Source organism: Gossypium hirsutum, chromosome A03, assembly GCF_007990345.1.
Source record: "Gossypium hirsutum isolate 1008001.06 chromosome A03, Gossypium_hirsutum_v2.1, whole genome shotgun sequence".
In the NCBI taxonomy this organism is placed as follows: Eukaryota; Viridiplantae; Streptophyta; class Magnoliopsida; order Malvales; family Malvaceae; genus Gossypium; species Gossypium hirsutum.
Window position 1 is genome coordinate 48,145,043 of NC_053426.1, and position 21,119 is coordinate 48,166,161.

The 21,119-nt window shown below is 34.3% G+C and overlaps 1 non-coding gene across 1 annotated transcript in view; it reads right to left on the reverse strand.

The window, feature by feature from the left end:
• Positions 1–19,526, reverse strand: part of LOC107887181 (uncharacterized) — a 49,408-nt gene extending 29,882 nt beyond the window's left edge. Inside the window, exons 1-13 of the transcript XR_005920350.1 lie at positions 19,325–19,526; positions 18,079–18,154; positions 16,863–16,943; positions 16,692–16,772; positions 16,034–16,110; positions 15,731–15,785; positions 15,560–15,608; positions 15,201–15,338; positions 7,721–7,799; positions 7,238–7,316; positions 7,099–7,142; positions 6,756–6,950; positions 5,503–5,578 (exon numbers count right to left, since the gene is read on the reverse strand). This is a non-coding gene — a transcript (uncharacterized protein). The remainder of the gene's footprint in view (positions 1–5,502; positions 5,579–6,755; positions 6,951–7,098; positions 7,143–7,237; positions 7,317–7,720; positions 7,800–15,200; positions 15,339–15,559; positions 15,609–15,730; positions 15,786–16,033; positions 16,111–16,691; positions 16,773–16,862; positions 16,944–18,078; positions 18,155–19,324) is intronic.
• Positions 19,527–21,119: the final 1,593 nt, after the last annotated feature.

The following is a 21,119-nucleotide window of genomic DNA, read 5'->3' on the forward strand; positions in this document are numbered from 1 at the left end:
TTTATTGCTTGATCAAATATCTGCCCCCCATGCTAGACTAAAACAATGCAAGCACATCAATGCAAAGACAGTATAATATTCTCAACAACTTGAAGGCCCATATTTTTAAAGCAATCTGGACTTAACCTCCCTGCTTAAATCATAAGGCATCAGACCTCCCCACTTTGATTACTCTGTGTACGAATATGGGTATTTGCTATTCATCTCACTGTGTAAATACAAAAAAAGTAATTCTAAATATTGCTACTCTTAGTCTCTTATTACTCTTTACATCCTTGAATATAATCTTACTTCATTTTCTGACACCATAAGTTTTTGTATTAATTCATACAACTAATGTGTTGAAATATGTATATATTTTAAATTTATTTAGGTAGATAAATTTTATTCATATTCTAGGAATATTTTATGTTATCTTTTAGTAGTTTATTAGAATAAGGGAACTATTTTCCCCTTATGTTTTAATAGTTTATTAAGAATAAAGAAATTATTTTCCCAATTAGGATTAGGACTCTTTTCTCTATTTAAGTTCAGTTCTTTAGTTATTAATAATAGAACAATTTTATTAAATGCTCTCTTGAAAACAACCTTCATTGGAGATAAGAGATTCAGCAACCAAACAGAGGAAGAAAGTTTTACTATTGAAACAACTAATGAAAATTATGAGGGCCAAAGTTCTCTAAAAGGGTCTCCATTCACTGAGGAACAACTAGAGCATCTACACAAGCTATTTCAATCACCATAATTTCGGATGAATTCTTATCTTCCTAACTCATCCAATAATCCTTCTTCCTCCTTTGCCCAATCAGGTATTGATTTTTCTGTTTTTTTCAGTGCCAGACCTTATAAAATAAACACGTGGATCGTTGATTCCGGAGCTAGTGATCACACGACTAGTAGTCATTTTCTTTTATTAACTTACACACCTTGTGCAGGAAACAAAAAAATCAAAGTAGCAGATGGGTCGTTCTAGGCAATAGCAGGGAAAGGCACTGTTAAAATTTCACCTTCCTTGGTTTTACATGATGTTTTACATGTGCCAAATCTAGCTTGTAATCTCATATCGGTCAGTAAATTATCCCAGTCCTCGAATTGTCATGTTGTATTTGACTCCTCTATGTGTAAATTTCAGGACATAATCTCAGGGAGGATTGGCAATACTAAAGAATCTAGTGGAATTTACTTTCTTGATGACGACCATCTAACTCAACCAACAACTACTTCATATTTAAATTCTATTTCTAGTTTTTATAAGGTTATGATTTGGCATTATAGGCTTGGATATTCTAATTTTTACTATTTAAGATATTTGTTACCTGATCTATTTAAAAATAAAAGTTCTTCTTCATATCACTGTGACTTTTGTGAATTGGCTAAACATCATCGGTCATTCTTCCCACCTCAAAATTATAAAGCTTCCAAACCTTTTTCGTTAATTCATAGTGATGTTTGGGGACCTTCAAGAGTCACTAAAATACCCCTAGAGGGAGATAGGGCTAAGCGGAGCGAAAAGGGTTTTCCACGAGACGGGAAATGAAAACTATTAGCCCCACACGAAGTTTTTCAGGAAAATGTTGGTTTGTCACATTTATTGATGATCATACTCGTATCTGTTAGGTGTTTCTATTAAAAGATAAGTTTGAAATTAAAAATGTGTTTCAGTCTTTTTATGTTATGGTGAAAACACAATTTGGTGTGAGAATAGAAATATTTCGGAGTGACAATGGTAGGGAATTTTTTAGTGACCAATTAGGTGTTTTCTTAACCAAACATGATATAGTCCACCAAAGCTCTTGTACAAATACACCACAACAAAATAGGGTTATAGAATGAAAAAACTAACATCTTTTGCAAGTAACTAGAGCCTTGATATTCACTAGTCAGGTACCACATTATCTTTAGGGCGAAGCCTTGTTAACAGCTAAATATTTTATTAATAGAATACCTAGTAAAACTCTAAACTATAAAACTCCTTTCAGTCTCTTTAAAGATAATTTTCCTAACTCTGAATTGATTAAAAATTTATCCCTCCGAGTTTTTTAGTGTAATGTTTTTGTTCATCTTCACATCCAAGATAAACTAGATCCTAGAGCAAAAAAAATACGTCTTTTTTGACTATGTTTCTAATAAAAAGGGTTATAAATGTTACGATCCAATTAATAGGAAGATTATTATTACCATAGATGTCACATTTGTTGAAACACAATCTTACTTTGATTCTAATCTTCAAGGAGGGAATTATAGTAAGGAAGATTCTATAATTGATCAAGAATACACTAGGAATATACAACTTAGGGATTCTAATAATGGGGAAAGTGAATTTATAATTAACATAGAAATTAATTATGGTAATGTTGTTAATGAAAAGGAGTATGAAGGTGTAAAGTCTAATCATGAGAATAAAGAACAAACAAAGGAGTTAATTGTTTACTCAAGAAGAAGTCGAAATCAAGAAAGTGGAATCCACCAGATTTATCACCAAGAATCCGACCCGCAAGATCTTGTCAAAAGTTCAGGTAAAGCTCATAATCCAACCAATGAATTTTTCTGATTTAGATATTCCAATTACTAAAAGAAAAGGTGTTAGACATGTTGTCAAATATCCCATGTCTAACTTTGTGTCCTATAAAGCCTTTTTTTCGACATTCTCAACCTTTGTTTCGTGTCTCGATACTGTGAAAATACTCAAAAATGTGAAAGATGCTCTACAAGTTCCTGAGTGGAAAGAGGCTATTTTAGAGGAGATGTGCGCTTTTAAAAAAATAGGTACATGGGAAATAGTGGAATTACCTGTAAGGAAAAAAACTGTGGGTTGTAAATGGGTGTTCACAACCAAATTCAAATCAGATGGATCTTTAGATAGATACAAAGCCCGACTAGTGGCTAAAGGGTACACTTAAACATACGGGATAGATTATCTTGAAACATTTGCTCTAGTAGCCAAATTAAATTCTATTAGAGTTCTTTTATCAATTACTGTTAATCTTGATTGGTCCTTACAGCAGCTAGATGTGAAGAATGTTTTCCTAAATGGGAAACTTGAAGAAGAAGTTTACATGAATCTTCCTCCAGGTTTTGAAGAAAAATTTGGAACTCGAGTACATAAATTTAGGAAATCTTTGTATGGTCTAAAGCAGTCTCCTCGAGTTTGGTTTGAACGGTTCACTCAAGTTGTTAAAAAAATAAGGTTATTCGCAAGGGTAAGCTAATCACACAATGTTCTATCCACACTCACAAAGAGGTAGAATAGCAATTATTATAGTTAATGTCGATGATATCATTCTTACAGGAGATGACGTGGATGAAATAAGGCGTCTCAAAGAGCATCTAACATTGGAGTTTGAGATCAAAGACTTGGGTCCTTTGAAATACTTTCTCGGAATGGAAGTTGCTCGATCAAAGAAGGGTATTGTGGTCTCTCAGAAAAAATAAGTGATTGATCTTTTAAAAGAGGCTGGGATGAATGATTGCCGCCCAGCTAACACACCAATTGATCCAAATGTAAAATTCGGAAATAAAAAAGATCGATTAGTTGATAAAGGGCAGTACCAAAGATTAGTTGGTAAGTTAATTTACTTATCACATATAAGGCTAGACATAGCTTTTGCAGTGAGCTTAGTGAGTCAATTTAAGCACTCTCCAATGGAGGGACATGAAGAAGCAGTGTTTTGAATTCTAAGATACTTGAAGAGTTCACCTGAAAAGGGCTTATTCTTGAATAGATCCAAACAAAGAGGGATTGAAGCTTTATACAGATGCAGATTGGGCAGGCTCAATAACAGATAGAAAATCTACATCAGGATACTGTACATTTGTTTGGGAAAACCTTGTGACTTGGCGAAGCAAAAAACAAAGTATTGTAGCAAGAAGTAGTGCAGAGGCTGAGTTTAGATCAATGGCTCAAGGAATTTGTGAAATAATGTGATTAAAAAGAATCATGAAAGAGTTGAAGAAACCAATAACTTAGCTAATGAAGTTGTACTGTGATAGCAAAGCTATCATTAGTATTGCTCACAATCCAGTCCAGCATGACAGAACTAAACATGTTGAGATTGATAGACACTTTATCAAGGAGAAGATTGAAGAAGACCAAGTGTGCATGCCGGTTGTTCCTTCAAAACAACAAATTGCTGACATACTCACCAAAAGGCTCTCTAAGACAAATTTTGATTTTCTTGTAAGCAAGTTGGACATAATTGATATATATGCACCAACTTGAGGGAGGGTGTTGAAATATGTATGTTTTTAAATTTATTTAGGTAGATAAGTTTTATTCATATTCTAGAAATATTTTATGTTATCTTTTAGTAGTTTATTAGAATAAGGGAATTACTTTCCCAATTTGGATTAGGACTCTTTTCTTTATTTAAGTTCAGTTCTTTAGTTAATAATAATAGAACAGTTTTATTAAATGTTCTCTTGAAAACTTTCATAATGGTGTACTAGACCTGAAATATCTACAACACTTCTTCAAAGGCTCAAGTCTTCGTTTCCCTTCAAGATAACCCTGTATTGCATTATATTTCAGCACCTTGTTAATAAGCACTCCAAGGATCATGTTATTGCCAGTTAGTCACTTAAGCCTCCAAAAGACTTATTTTTGCTACCTTGATTCCTTTATATCCAAATGTTGGCATACTCTTCCAACTTGAAAGAGTTTGAGTGTTACCATCCACAAAAAGACCATAACAGAGCACACATAAGTATTTACAAATGGCTTGCTTCCTATTTTAGTAAAAGAATTTCCAGGTTAGAAAAAAGAGATCCTTGTTTGAGTGTCATGCTAAATTCAATTTCCCGACGGCATTGCTTGTACAAAGTGTTACTTCTGTTTTAAGTTACATGACCATCTATAGCAAATCTAGAGAGCTATAGAAACAAAATTTCAGCCTTCTATTCTGATAGATATCATTAATTGTTAAATCTGAACAGCTCAAATCAAGATTATAATGGAATTGGTAATTTTAGCTTGCAAGTAAGCCATCTACAATACTAGAGCACCTTCGGAGGTAGGCATTTGACGATGTCCTTATATCCTTTTTCATAAAAGGGTGCAAAGTTGTTCAATTATTTTGTAGTGTATTCGAAAATAGTTCATTATTCAACAATCTTTAGTAGAATTATATTCCCATTGGTCAACAAACAAGTTAGTTAAAAGAGTAATGAATAAAAACAATCAAAGATGAATTTAAATAATATGCCCTATTTTTTTTTAAAATAATGAAAAGAAAGATTTGATTTCAAAACTAATGTGAATGTCATGGAAGACAAAAGGCATATGAGAACTTTATGTCTTGCACTATTAAGAAACAAGCTTGTGTAAGCTCATGTGTTAGACTCCCCAATGTTTCCAAGTGTCTAATCTTAAGAGGACCACAAAAATGTAAACTGCTAATTTCTCTCAAAACCATGAAATAAATTTCAATCATATAAAAAGCTTCAAAAGTTTGTTATTTCTTAACTAACTTGGACTGGCAGGTCATTGAACAGTTCAGAAATTACCTTTAGATACATCTTCCGGAGAGCTTCCAATCAGGCCGCCAGCTCTTTCAAATCGAGTTAGTGTAGGTTTGTACACCTACCATCCAATTGAAATTCAGGAACATAGTTAAACTTTAAACTTAATTTCTCATAGTTAAACTTTAAACTTAATCTCTTGATCACAAATAACATCTAACTAAAATTCCAAGAAGGATACCATGGATTTATTTAATATGTAGGCATAAAACAGAAAGTGAGCATGTGACATGCAGATTTTCAGGCAATGTAGAAGACAGTATGAGAAGAATATCACTTTTCCAACTAGTAAAATCATGAAATTACCAACAAATCTAATGAAGTTTTCCAAAAATCTGTGCAGCTTAGAAGACAAACAAAACATCCTATAATTTGAACTTCATTCTCCTAAGTTAATAAAAACATTTTATATTGACTCTAGATGGTTATGACCCTCTCACTCCATCAAGAAAGCCATAAAAAGGTATTTAAGGTAAAAGTTCAGTTGGAGCCATTTATCTTTAGGAATTTAAAATTGCACTTTGTTAAGCATCCAACCTAAAACCAAATGGTAATAGGTAGATGGGTGCAACTTTTATATAAACCATAGAATACCTAATACTTAACATATGTGGGATAACACCACTTAACACTCCCCCACACTGTAGTTCACAAGGCCTACACATGGACAACCTCACTAGGAGTTGTCAACCTCATATGGGATTAGGCAAGAATACCAACATAACAAACCCTAGGCTTTATTACCATCATAGCATCAAACCTAAAACCAACTAGTAATAGGAAGAGGGGCCCAACTTTAATATAAACCCACAGGATCTAATACTTAACCAATGTGGAATAACACATTCAACTAATGATATGTAAAACTTCAACTGAGGCTCAGTGTAAAACTACTTTATTCTACAAAAGAAAGTGAAATCTAATTTGACTTACGTCCCCCACTCGTTCAACTTGTAAAGTTCCTTATTGTCAACTAGAATACATCCAAATATTGGTGTTCACTAATCAAGCATGGTTGTAACTCATATTTCATGTAAAGTGCTCAACGCAGAAATTAACACATTGAGACATGTTAAATGTTGTTATCAAGTTTGGTTTCTTGTGGTTTTATATTCGTTGGACACCTTAACCCATTGCCAACTGGTTTCAGGTCGGATGCTTAAGAAGACAAGGCGGGAAAATAACCCAAGGCATCAAGTAAAGAACACATTGTCAAACAAGCAGTGGTTAGCACTTACATCATAACCAACAACACAGAAATTTGACTTCACAAGGTAAGTTGCCATTCCAAATCCCATTGCACCAAGACCAATAAAACCAACTCGGTTCACAGTTTTTGATTTGACTGTGATTTGAGTTGCAAGTTCCTCTGGGTTGTAGCGTTCAGCATTGGCAGCATCAGCAGTATTCACTCCAAATACTTGGTCCCAAACCTGTTGATCAATCATATAGAGAAAAGTAAGTTTTAGATTAGAGAAACATCTCCATCTTTCCCCCTTCAAGCAAAGGAATCTTAATGTTTAATTTAAAGTTGGGTTCTATGTGCCTGAAAGTTCCATTAATAAAATTACAAGTATCAACCTGACCCAATGGGGTATTATCATCTCCATGACCAAGTGAAGACCCTGAAAAAGGAAATATATTAGGTAGCTAAGAAATAAAAGTTGCTCTGAACCAAAACCAATGGACTTAGATTGAAAAGAATCTAGTAGATTAGTACCAAGAGCCAATTGTTGATGAGCACTTGCCAAAAGTGGAAGAGGAAAAGTAAGCAATTTGGCCATATCCAAAACAATACCCTTGAATTTAGGAGGGAAAAAGAGATTAATAAGATTGGAATGAAACATGAACAAGCTAATGTACTATAGAGGAATATGCCTATCCAGAAACATATTAGTAGACATATTAGTTTACAAATTAAACATTTACTAACACAGAGCAAAGATTATTATGGTACTTGTTATTAACCATTATAATTATGATGCACACAAAAGTAGCATCTTCCAGATAGCTAACAGTTACAAATTTTAGTTACTTCTAAGTAGGAAGTATTACCTTAAGGCTATAGTTTAAATTCTAAAAAATTAGCAAAAAAATATAAGTCTGCAGAAAATACTTCGAAAAAGTCAAGGCAGTACAGTCTTCATAAGCCAGCTCAACGAAACAATAAAAAGGAAATACTTGTCATTGTAGTTAAACTTACCAATTTATGATTAAAAGGATTCAAGAAATTATATTTGACATTGCCACTCAGAAGCTGTGGGATATAATTCTTGAAAACCCTGCATACATGGTAACAACATCCCACCCACCCCCAGGGAAAAAAACAAGGTGGGGAATGGGGAATAGGAAACAAAGTTAGATTAAAACTCAATTAAACCTTCCAAGCATATGGTTTATTTGAATTCGTTCATCAGGGAAAGCATAAAAAAGATGTATGCTAATAAACCACCTAAGACAAGGCTCCAAGAAATTACCATCCATTTCGTCATTGTTCTAGAAACTTGTATGGTAAACCTAGCATTTTCAAGTTACATATACTACCAAAAGAAAATAAGTAAATCCTAAGTACAAAACCATGTCCTAGCCAGCATACACTGACTTGATGTGGAGTTTTTGTCCCCATATTAAAGGGGCATGATAATTGATAGATTCACTTAAACTCAAGGAAATAGGTAGTGAAAAATAAAATACAAGCTGAGGATGGTAGTCAGGGAAACAGACCTTTGGAAACAGTTTCAAATGCACCACACGAGAACATAAAAGCTACGAATAATATAACATGAAGTGCTGAAGATAAATCTAATTTTTTTTTCCTCTTTTAAGTAGAACCATATTACAACCTAATATAGGCTAAATAGTGGCTAAAAAAATGTTGATCCCTTTTTCTACAAGTGCCTTTCTGAAGTTAAAAAATATTTTTTTAAAAGATACTCTAAATAATATGGGTTATAACTATCATCAAAACCATAAATTCTTTTAAGTGAATTTGTATGAGGCTTTATGTTTGTTTACTCTAGGCGGAGTTAATCAGATTTATTCTTGGTTATGTAGGTCCAACCTTGTTGATTTCTTTGCTGGCTCTATTTAAGAATTTTCATCAATATATTCCTACTTGAATGAGCCCAAAAGAATAAAACAAAATATAAAAGAAAATCTAATTTCATTTCAATGTAATAATTATAAATGAAACATCCTTGAAAGTGAATTTCTGCTGTATAGTGACATTTGACAGAAGAAATGGGACGTGTATCCCACTGTATTCATTGTGCATCTAAGGTGCTTTTGGGGTTTCATTACAATATTCAAATTAAATAACTTCTACTTTATCAGCCAGCAGCACTTGGCAATTGGAGTAATTTTCATCAGAAAAATATCTGGAGTAGTCGAACATGTTCCGTCACCTTAGTGCACTCCACATGTCCGACACATTAACTTAAAACCTGTCTAGCTTTTTGAACGTCATTTTCCAACTCGTGATAATTTATTCAGTCTAAGCATGAAATTCAACTAAAACTAAAGCAAAATATCCCAAAAGATATTTCCAGCAATCCGTCCAAGTTCATTATTTAAAGAATCATCATGAATGGCATTGCTGCACTGGCTCTAGTTTTTTGAAAACTAATGAGAAAGGAAAAGGGAACCGAACTAGTAACATGAGGAAAGGACAATCATGTGGTTTACTTTTCTTACAAAGACCGTTTGTTTTCATAAAAGCATCTACTCCAACTAAAGTAGGACAACTGAGCATGATAAGCAACCCTAATCAAAGAAAACAAAAAGTAACTTCTTGGCTTTGTGCATGTGATGCTACAATTATTAATCAAACCCTAATAAACTGGAATAGTTTTTCTTTCATAGTTCAAAGAGAATGGCTAGAATGATTGGGAGAACCTAGCAGTTTTACTAGTACATAAGAAGCATGAATTTTCATTTTGTACTTAACATTCATACATTCATTAATTAAAGGAGTATATTTCCTCTTGAGGATGCATGAGGTCAAGTTACAAATGTCTAGCAAATGTAATTTAAACTTTCATTAGATATTGTGACCTTGTTATGAAATATATATTGTTGAGAATCTTTTGATTATTTGATAGCATTAATTAGTATCTTTAGATATTACAAGTGATTTTTAGAGATTCTAATTAAGAGATATTCTTTCCTTAGATTTATTCAATTTTCATGTATATATAACTATACATATTTCTAAGAAATACATATTTTGAGAGAGTTTTTCCTCAATACATTAGAGTATTCATCTCTAATTTCATCATGGTATCAGATTTCTTATCCGACTTTTTGGGATCTTTTTCTAATTTTAATTTTTTTCCAAAAACCCTAGAAACCCAAATTTGTTACTTTCCACCCTAGCCCTATTTTTTTCTCTCACTGCCTTTACCATTGGAGTCGACATCCACTCGCCGTCAAAACCCTGGACCCCGGTGACTAAAAGACCCGTGCTTGGACTCCACCTATTGCCACCATGTTTTTTTCAACGCCGTCGCTGTGCTCTCTGCTCTCTTTCAGTCATTCTACTCTAAGTAGTGGTGTGTTTTGGCTAAGTTTTTTTTTTTGTGGGATCTATTTGGTTTTTTTTTTTTGATTTGTTATTCTAATTGTGCAAGCAAATTTTTTGGGGTTTAATTGTTTTTTCTAGCATTATATCTATAAACGAGAAGCTCGTGATTCCAACTGATAATCCCTCGTTGCAAATTAGCCCTATGAAGCTTGATAAACATAATTACCTTATTTGGTCAAGGTCTTGCTTGTTGTTTGTCAAGGCTCATGGCTTGCAGGGATACATCACCGACAAATCGTCGAAACCTAAACTGATTCAACCTTTAAGTCAGTGGCATTCAACGAATTCTCTTGTTATGGCATACTATGCAACCTCATATTTTCAAAACCTATTTGTTACTTGATACTGCGAAAAAGATTTGAAATGCTACTGCTCTCACCTACTCCTGTGTTGGGAATGATGTGCAAATTTTATAGATTCATAATAAGGTCCGTGGTACAAAACAAGGGGAGCTAACGATTTCTCAATATTTTGCTAAATTAAGTGGGTTGTGGCAGGAACTTGATTATTATCAACATTTACAAGCGAATTGTGCCAAGGATGCCAAAAAATTTCAGAAGATAGTGGAAAAAGAGTTTTTTTTTCTTGGCTGGGTTGAATACTGAGATGATCAATAAGTTCAAGTTCTTGGCAAGACTCTGTTCCCTTCTCTCCATGTGACATACTCCTATGTACAACAAGAGGAGAGTCATCGTGTTGGTATGCTCTATAATCCACTTTTAGAGAAAGTTGACCTCATTGCTAACCAGGATGGTCCATCGACTGGTAAGTCTGTCAAGGATCACTTGATGTGTGAGTACTGTAGAAAGCCTCGGCACACTAAAGGTTCGTGCTTCCTACGCATCTTGTCTCAATTGGACTCTACCTCGATTGCCAAGTCTAATCATGCGAACTTAGGTGCTGTTTTAAATACTCCATCTACTTCTTGGATTATTGCTTTTGATGCGAATAAACATATGAAAAAGGTCAAACAAAAGCTTATTTAACTATACTACTTGTCCATATAAAAATAGTGTGCGACTAAACGATAACTCTCTTACCTCCATCTCTAGAACAGGTTTTGTTGTTTGTACTCCAAATATCACTTTATCCTCTGTCCTCTATGTCCCTAAATTCCCAGCTAACCTTACGATTGGCAGTGGTAGATTGTGTGATGGCTTATATCTTCTAAACCGATCGTCTAATATGTCTCAAGCATTATTTGGAGACAATAAAGATGTCAACCGGGAGATTATTCAGTGGCATAAATGGTTAGGACATCTATCATTTATTGTTCTAGCCAAGATGTTTCCTAATTTATTTTCAAGAACTCAATTAGACTCTTTAGTTTGTGATGCCTAAGTTTGCTAAGCATACAAGAAACAATTATACTTTACGTAATAATAGAAGTATTGTTCCTTTTGAGATTATTCATTAGGATGTTTGGGGCCCTACTTGCCTTACTTTTTTATCTAGAAATCGTTGGTTTGCTACTTTTATTGACGGTTGCACTCGGATGACGTGGGTATTTTTATTAAAGTCCAAAAGTGATGTTTTCTCGTGTTTTCATTCTTTTCATAAATTGATTACTACTTAGTTTGATGCTAAGGTTAAGATTTTGCGAACTGATAATAAAACCGAGTATAACTTTAATGATTATTTGGAATCATATGAGATTTTACATCAGACCAGTTGTTCAAGTACAAGTGCTCAGAATGGTGTTGCCAAAAGAAAAAATTGACATCTTTTGGAGGTGGCTAGATCACTTATGATCACTATTAATCTCCCAAAGCCTTATTAAGGCGATGAATCTTGCTAATCGAATGCCTCTTCGGGTCCTTAATTTTAAAAGTCTCGTAGAAACCTTACAGGGCAAGACGAATTACCCAGTTTCACCGAAGGTCTTTGATTGTATTTGCTTCATTCATCTTTGACATGGAAGCAAACTGGATCCTCAAGCAGTCAAATATGTTTTTGTTGGATACTCTCCTACATAGAAGGGTTACAAATGTTATCATCCGCCATCTAAAAAGTATTATGTAAGTATGGATGTAACATTTTGTGAGGATGAACCCTACTTTTCTTCATCACACCATTCTCTTCAATGGGATGTTATTGAAAATAAAGAGATGGTACCTTATTCTGTTACTCTTTCGAGAGAGAATTTAGTTCCAGCAAAGACTTTGGTTCAAGAGAAGACTAGTGGACGATTGTTGGATAGATCTGATTTAAGGACATACACTAGAAAAGGCAAGAAAGAAGATGCCATCATACAATCTACTTTATACCCTGACTCTTCATTGTCAGGTGAGTCTTCTTTACCTCCGATTGTTACTGATTTGAAATTATTAATAGCCCAACAAAAAAGTATTAGAACTTGCACTTACATCCTATCTCTGACTTTGTCTCTTATGATTCCTTATCCATATCCTATATAGCTTTTGCTTTATCTTTGTTCTCTATGTTTGTTCCACAAGATTGGAGAGAAGTCATCACCAGTCCAAGATGGAAGAAGGCTATAATTGAGGAAATGAGAGCTTTAGCAAAAAATGAGACGTGGGAACTGGTTAATCCTCCTAAGGGGCAAAAAATGGTTGGCTGCAAATGGGTGTTTACTATCAACTATAAGGCTTATGGTTCAATTGAAAGACTCAGAGCCAGATTAGTAGCGCAAGGACTTAGACATATTGAGTGGATTATCAAGAAACATTTGCTCCAGTTGCTAAATTGAACACGATTAAGATCCTTTTATCGTGTACAGCAAGTCTCAACTGAGACTTACAACAGTTTGATGTAAAGAATGCCTTTTTCACATGGAAACGTGGAAGAAGAAGTGTATATGAAAATTCCTCCAAGATTCGAGGATAAAAATACTCAAGGAACGGTATGTAGACTAAAAAAGGCCCTATATGGACTAAAGCAATCTCCCAGAGCTTAGTTTGACAGATTTAGTAAGGTCACGATGTCGTTTGGCTATTGACAAAGTAATGCTGATCATACCCTCTTTATAAAGCATCACAAGGGTAAGACTACTCTCCTTATAGTTTATGTCGATGACATAATTATGACAAGAGATGACAAGAAAAAATAGTCCGACTTAAGAAACAATTGGCTCAAGAATTCGAAATCAAAGACTTGGAGAAATTACAATATTTCCTCGGAATAGAAGTGGCCAGATCGAAAGAGGGAATTTTTATTTCCCAAAGAAAGTATGTCTTATATCTTCTGACAGAGACTGGCATGTTAGGTTGCTAACCAGCCGAATCGCCTATTGAGAGTAACCACAAGTTACAAGCAGGGATCGGCGTAACGGTGGATAAAAGGAGATATCCAAGACTCGTCAGGCGTTTGATTTATCTCGCTCATACTCGACCTGATATAGCCTATGTGATTAGTTTAATAAGCCAATTTATGCATGATTCTCACCAAGCTGTATTGCGAATTTTGTGCTATTTGAAGCCTGCACCGGGCAAACATATTATTTTCTCAAAAAATAGTCATATCAAGAGAAGTATTTACAGATACAGATTGGGCTGGCTCTCTTGATGACAAAAGGTCTACAACAATTATTGTACTCTTATGGGAGGAAACTTAGTCACTTGAAGGAGTAAGAAACAAGCTCAACCAAGTGCAGAGGCTGAATATAGGACCATGGCTTAAGGTGTTTGCGAGCTTTTATGGCTGCAAAAGGTATTGGAAAACCTAAAGTTGTTGAAAGAAAATGGATCAACCTATACTATGACAACAAGACGGCCATTAGCATAGCTCAAAATGCAGTACAACACGATAGAACCAAGCACATTGAAATAGATTGTCATTTTATCAAGGTAAAAGTAGCCAATGGTGCCTTAAGTCTATCTTATCTAGCATCTGAAAAACAGTTGGCAGATATTATTACTAAATGGCTCAACTGTAAGACTTATCATAATCTTCTTTGCAAGCTAAGCATGCGAGACATTTATGCACCAATTTGAGAGGGAGTGTTGAGAATTTTTTGATTATTTGATAGCATTAATTATTATTTTTAGAGATTACAACTGATTTTTAGATATTCTAATTAAGAGATATTCTCTCCTTAAATTTATTCAATTTTCATGTATATATAGTTGTATGTATTTCTAAGAAATACATAGTTGTATGTATTTCTAAGAAATACATACTTTGAGAGAGTTTTTCCTCAATACATTAGAGTATTCATCTCTAATATATAAAACTTAAAGCAATCACTTCATATTCTATTATACTAGACTAACCAAAAATAAGGCTTTGCTTGGTTGACTGGATAGAATAATAGAAAGGTAGAAAAATGTAAAGGAAGATACATATTTTTCCTTATATACTGTTTTTAGTAGGAAAGATGGAAAATCGGAAGGAAAAAATAAGTTTCTTTCCACCAATTGCTAGGTATGATTGAAAAATGAAATGAAGGGGAAATTTAGAAAGAAAAAAAAACACATTTATTGTTAAGATTTTTATAAAATAAAAGTTAAGAAAATTATGGATAATCTTGTAACTATACATACTTGACCCACACAATGCTCATTTTCTTTCATCTTTCTCTCCAATTTGGAGTGATCAGTTTTTGTTAATAGGTTCGGAAAATGATAATCTTTCCTACCAATCATTCTCAAAATCCATTTTCTTTCCACCTTAACACCCTCTATCCATCATTTCACTTTCTCACCCCACCAAGCACACCCTAAATCTATACTTATCTCAACAATAAAGATCATAGAACAAGTCACGATTCCCTTAGGATCTTTCAGCTCTAGTACAACTAAGTTATAGAAAAGAGTAAATTACATGCCACTGGAAAGACTAAGCCAGCAACAAAAACAAATAGCTCCAATAACCATTTCCAAGCCTTATATGCAAGCCTTAAAGTTTCCTACCTACTACATATCCTCTAAGCATAACAAGGGAACCATTTTAGCTCAATTAATCAAGTATAAGAAATCTTTCATTTCTAATATTATGTATGATATATGCTAGTATAGGGTATGCACCATATGGGGTTTAACTTTTTTCAATCTGAAAGCAGTCATCAAGAACCCAAAGCAAACATAATAAGCCATCAACTATTCTAGAACATTTATAAAGAGTAAATAGAGGCATAAATCACCAAGAATTTCCAGCAGCATTTGAAATGATGTCATAGATTATCCATGGATGGATCCCAGCTTTAACACCAAGTGATATAGCTTCTACAGCAGCAATAAGATGAATGCCCTCAAGCAGCTCAGTGACCAATTTAGTTTTGCTGAAACAGTCAGGAACTAAGAAACTTAGGAGCCAAAGGCACATTTAGGAATTTGAAGACCAACAGAAAGTATTTACTGTTTCTAAAAGTAATTTCATTTTTAAGTGACAGATTGATGAAACAGTCAAATATTGTGGAACTTAATTAGCATGTCACTGATGTCATTGATCTTATAGAAAAATTTGCAGAACTTTGGACAGCAGGTCAAGATGAAAGAATACCTTCCAGCTCCAGTTTCGCCTTCAAAAGTGTAAAGCTTTTCAGACATTGCTGCAATAAAAAAGAAAAAGGAAAAAAAGCTCAGAGACATGTATAATCAACATATTTTAAGAGCATAAATATACAGGTATAGAACTCATTTATAGCTAATTACTTTGCAAAATGAACAATACCAGAGAGAAAAGGGTAAGCCTTAGAAATGGCATCAGACCTTCCTGAGGAGATAACCTAAAAACATTTTAAAAGAAATTATTTAGAACTTCAGCAGAGAACAAGAATAAAATTCCCCATGTGATAGGATCCCAAGGCTAGATTGATGTATACCCTTTCCTATATCCTTCTTCCAAATTCCCAAAAGATACACGGGAAAAGAAAATGATAACTAAGTAAACAAAATATAACCCGGACATTGGCCCAATAATTTTAGAGCTAAGCCAGAAAAGGGAAAGAAAATAAAGGCTTATATATAATATTACCATAATTTTTCCATTTAAGAGCTCTGATGTTGCCTTAAAGACATATGCATCTACTACTGAAGTTGTCAGTCCATCCTCTATCAGAAATGAAAGGCCAAGAAAAGAACTGCTTATTAGCTAGGATAGAAGGGAAAATAGACCAATAAGTAAGATTAAGAGAAAACCAGAGAAATATTTAAAATCGATGATCAACTACTTCAGGCTGAATAAACAAGAAACTAAAAACCAAATTGATTGTGAAACATCCTAAAATGTCCTCATACCATAGTACCTTTAAACTCTAAGAGTAGATGATGTCAGAGAAAGAAAGGGCTTCATCAAAATTAAATCATGTGATTCTCCTTCAAGGAATTAGAGATCAAACAAGCCATTTTAGTCTAAATAAAAACAAGCTAATGGTGACCTATGCCTCTTGAAATAACTAGGAATTGTTTTACAATTGAAGGGAAAAAAAAGAAGACATTTGGAGGTCATAGATTCATTGTTATTAGAACATGTATGTTGGAATACTTCCATTGGTTTCTGATCAAGCACAGCAAAGAAGCAGCATACTGGTATCGGCAACCATGTGTTTTTGAGAAACAAATGCAGAACAGAAAATATTATTCCCTATGAATGTGTTATCACATCAATCCACAAATATTAAAACCACAACTACCTCTGAGATTCTTCTCCAAATTCTGGATGTGTGATGGCAATACGGTCGAATGAAGAATAATGACTGTATCTTTCTGTAATCCTGAAAAATTCATAAAGATGTAAAATCTACCTAATAACTGTGTGAGCAAAAAATATTTTTGACATAAAAACAAAGAAGCTACATAAAGACCTTTCAAAGCACTATCATGACCAAAAATTATATCGTTTATTTGATCCACGTGAGATATTAAGACAATTAAAGCAGCAACACCTGCATAAGATCAAGAAAGAAAAAAGGATCAGAGGGTTGACCACCAACTTATTATATAGTGTTTAAATAAAATTGGAGGGATTATTTACTTTTTCTTAAGATTTAAGAAAATTGATAATAATTGAAAACAGGAACACACAAACTAATACGTCTTTTCAAAATATCCTTGTGTAATTGCATATGCCTCCTAAATAAGTGGATATCACCCTGTATCAGTCACATCAGAGCAAGCTCCAAGGCGGGGCTCATTCTGATCAAGAGGTCCAAGCAGTCTTCCCTGAAAACTGTTTTGGGATCTCTAGTCTCTAACATTTCCGGAAACAGATATGGCACCGCCTTAGTTGGCAAAGGTCAGTAAACAAATTATTGCAACCTCACATGGTAATCAAGGTTCCTGTCTTGCATGTAAGACACAATGCGACTATAAACCTCCCATCTATGGGTTTGCTGATAATAATTGTACAATTTTCAGTTTTACCCTTCATTTTGTTGCTGAATATCAGCCAGAAATACACAGCATTTATAAACAATTCAGAGGCCTCTTTCTACTCAGAAATTAAATGGCAATGGCCATCATCTTATCTTAGCACTAGAAGATTGCCAACCCGCTATGAAATGAATTGTCTGGGTATTAGAATTTTCTGAGATAAAACAACTCATCTTCTATAGTAGCACACCACCCAAGACCCTCACTTGTTAGCCATTACTTTCCAACATTAATTTTATATATTATTTTTACTTACCCAAGACCCTCAGTTTTTAGTCATTACAAAGGAAACAATATTATTTTTTTTTATATTATTTCATTTCCCAATTAGTTGAGAACATACATTTGTCTATCATTCTTCAAAAAGAAAGCACATTTTTGTTCTTTTTACACCTCAAATATATCAAGATCAATTACTTGGCTCATGAAATTCCCTCATTGAAAAATGAAAACTAACTTACTGTAAAGTTGTAAATGCAGGTTGAAACAGTTGAACACAAACATTATTGTAAAGTTGTAAGTTTGGCTCAAATGTAGATGCAAGTAGCTCCTTGTACAAAAAGCTGCGTATGATCCCCCCCCCAAACCCTTAATAATAATCATAATAATAACAATAACAGCAAAAAGAAATGCTTAATATTATATTACCTTTCCCTGCCTCCCTAAGGCTGAAGCATTCAGTGCCCCCTAGCTTCAAAAACTCGTTCATCAAAAGATTTTGGACCTGCAGATATAGAATGTTGCAGCGCAACAGAAATTAAAGCTCTCAAAATCAATTTCAAATCGCAAGGTTGTTCTGATGTTGAGCAATAAAAAATGTAAAAAATGTATGAACTGCAGAGAATTATGAAAAGGAAGATACTGTACTTGCAAAACTCATGATAAAGAAGGCATATCTTTAAGTAGTAGCTAATTGCTGAAATGTTACAGTTAAAAGTTGGGTAAAATTCTTCCACAATTGACCTTGAGCAATGTTTCATAGAAATATAATATTGCAATTGGTTCCTCATGTATATTTAACAACATTGAAGCTAATATGATGAAGTGTAGATAACTTATTTCTAGAAAGTAGAAACTTTCAGTTCATGAAATCCGGCTTATAATATAGCTGGTTGGGTTACAAATGCAAACTCGTAGATGTAGTTTTTCACAATTCAGTATCATCATCCTACAACTACAATAGAAGAGCATGAAAGGAATTGTCAGCCATGATCGAGGAATAATCGAATCTTCACCATCAAAAGAAAGCCACACAGGACTACACACTAAAGTCAAATAAACTTAACTGTCCAGATGAACAATGATATTTGGAATCTCAAAAGTTGACTTGATAATCGGTAAGGCAAAAAAACAAAATAACTCAAATTCTATTGCTCCAAGTCTTCACTTTTCTTGAAGTATAGGTATCTAACACTTTAAATTAGATGGTTAGGACGACTAACCCTCCATACATATTAAGAAACTTAGAAAAAATTGAATATTCCCGTGGCGTTGCATTTCCGTATACGACATTCACCCAAAGTACCGAGAAGCTTAGAATTGAATGTCAAAGATACAAAATTTTGACATTGCAGCTTTATGTTAGCCAAATTTCAGCTCTGCCTATTGAAACTATTAGTATAGCATGAATTTAAGCACTTGAATATGCAATAAAATTTTCAAGTACCCATCTGTATCAAAATTCCAAAATGGATTAAATAACAAAACATCATTCCAGTTCTTAAATGTGAAGTCTTAAGGAACAGCTGCCACTGCAACTGAATTAACTAAATATTCCGATTTGGATTACAAATAGGCTTTCACCAAGAACCAAACTGAGATTTAAAAAATCAATTAAGTTTAGCAATAGTCAACTGGCAATATCTTGAAAAGGAAAAAGTGAAAGATTTGGAACCTCAAAAGCTTGGACTTTGTAGCCAGCGCGAAGAAGCGAAGCAGCCATGTCCAAGCTCAACTGGTCCAACCCCACGAATCCTATAACGCCCGCCATTGCAGAACACACTTTTTCTCCGCTTTGCTTTGCTTTGCTCGGCTTCGGTGATTGTTCATTAATTAATAAAAACCACTTGACATGAAACCTGAAAGTCTAGACCAGCTGGCTAGCAATCAAAATGGGCCCAGCAACTATTAAATTACTATTTTGGAGTATTCCACGTTCTAAATCTTAATAATGTTAATATATCCGGGTAAATTTAAAATAATTTTATATAATTAATATTTTAATGATATAATTATTAGATTAAAATATTACAATGAAAAATCCATTTTGGCCAAAAGGCTAAACTTCAATGGCAAATTCTCTCTATGACACTGATGGCAATGAGTCACGTTCTATTGAAAATCGAAACATTAAAAAAGTGCGATTTAAGGATAATAATGCAAAAGCTAACATGGATATGGTTGTGGAATTGCCACATGAACCGATGCTATTTTGGAAAGATAAGTTAATGGGAAAGGCCTTATTGGATCAAGTAGGTCGGCTAGAACCGCTAGACTTGAGGATAATGATTATTTCAAAATTTTGGAAGGGGATGTCACGAGGTCGACTGATCCCCTCGATTGAGTTTTCGGATAGGGTGTATCAACTCCTGGTCAAAAATATGGATACTATGATGGTTCTTAAACTGTTGGGGCGGAACATCAGGTATGCTGCTTTCCAAAATAAGACATATAGCCTCTGGCGGCCTTCCATGTCATTTTAACTGATGGATATCGAGAATGGCTATTTCTTGGCGAAGTTTCAAAACAAAGAGGATTACGAGAAGGTGTTATCCCATGGACCTTGGGTCATGTATGGGCAATACTTGACAATGCAACCCTGGACCATAGATTTCAGTTCATTGCAACTTTATCCAAGTATTGTGATTACTTGGATTCGACTATCGAGTCTTTCGGGATACATGTACAAGCGAAGGATAATTGAGGAAATTGAAGACATGGTGGGGAAGGTTGTTAAATTGGATTATAACACTAATAGTAGAACAAAGGGTCGATTTGCTCATATGGCGGTGTATGTTAATTTGGACAAACCTTTGACCTATCAAGTTTTTATTAATGGCACAACCCAACTTATTGAGTATGAATTTTTGTGGATTATACTGCTATGTGAAGGAATTGTGTCCAAACGCCGTCATGGTCATGTCCCATGCTAGAAAAAAACAACAACATCTGGTACATCGTTGACAAAATCCAGCACAGTAAAAGGGGAGGAGGCATACAGACCTTGGATACTAGTTGAGAGAAGATCAAGGCAAAAAACAAGAGATTCCCAAAAGCAATGAGCTAAAAATCTAGAGGAGGAAAATATGATATCACGTTTTAATGCTTTGGTCCCCTTGGATAGAAAGGTTGGTGAGATTGATTCGAAAATTAAGAAGATTTCGAGATCAGTATTAAAAGAAAGGATATTATGGAGGTCGTGAATCTAGAAGATTCTACTGGCAAGCAACGTAGGACACTAGTCCACTAAGGAAGGAAGTTGGTCAATGCAGGAGCATGGATCAAGGGAGACAAGTCGAGTCAGTTGGTATAAGAACTAGCTCACCTACCAATAATAACAGTATGGGCTTAGGGGATGTGGGAAATCCTTAAAGGCCTATGTAGGCAACCAATGCAAGAGGGTAACATGAACCAAGGGAATACAGTGACGTCAGCAACTTTCCAAATTGGATCATTACCAATAATGCTAT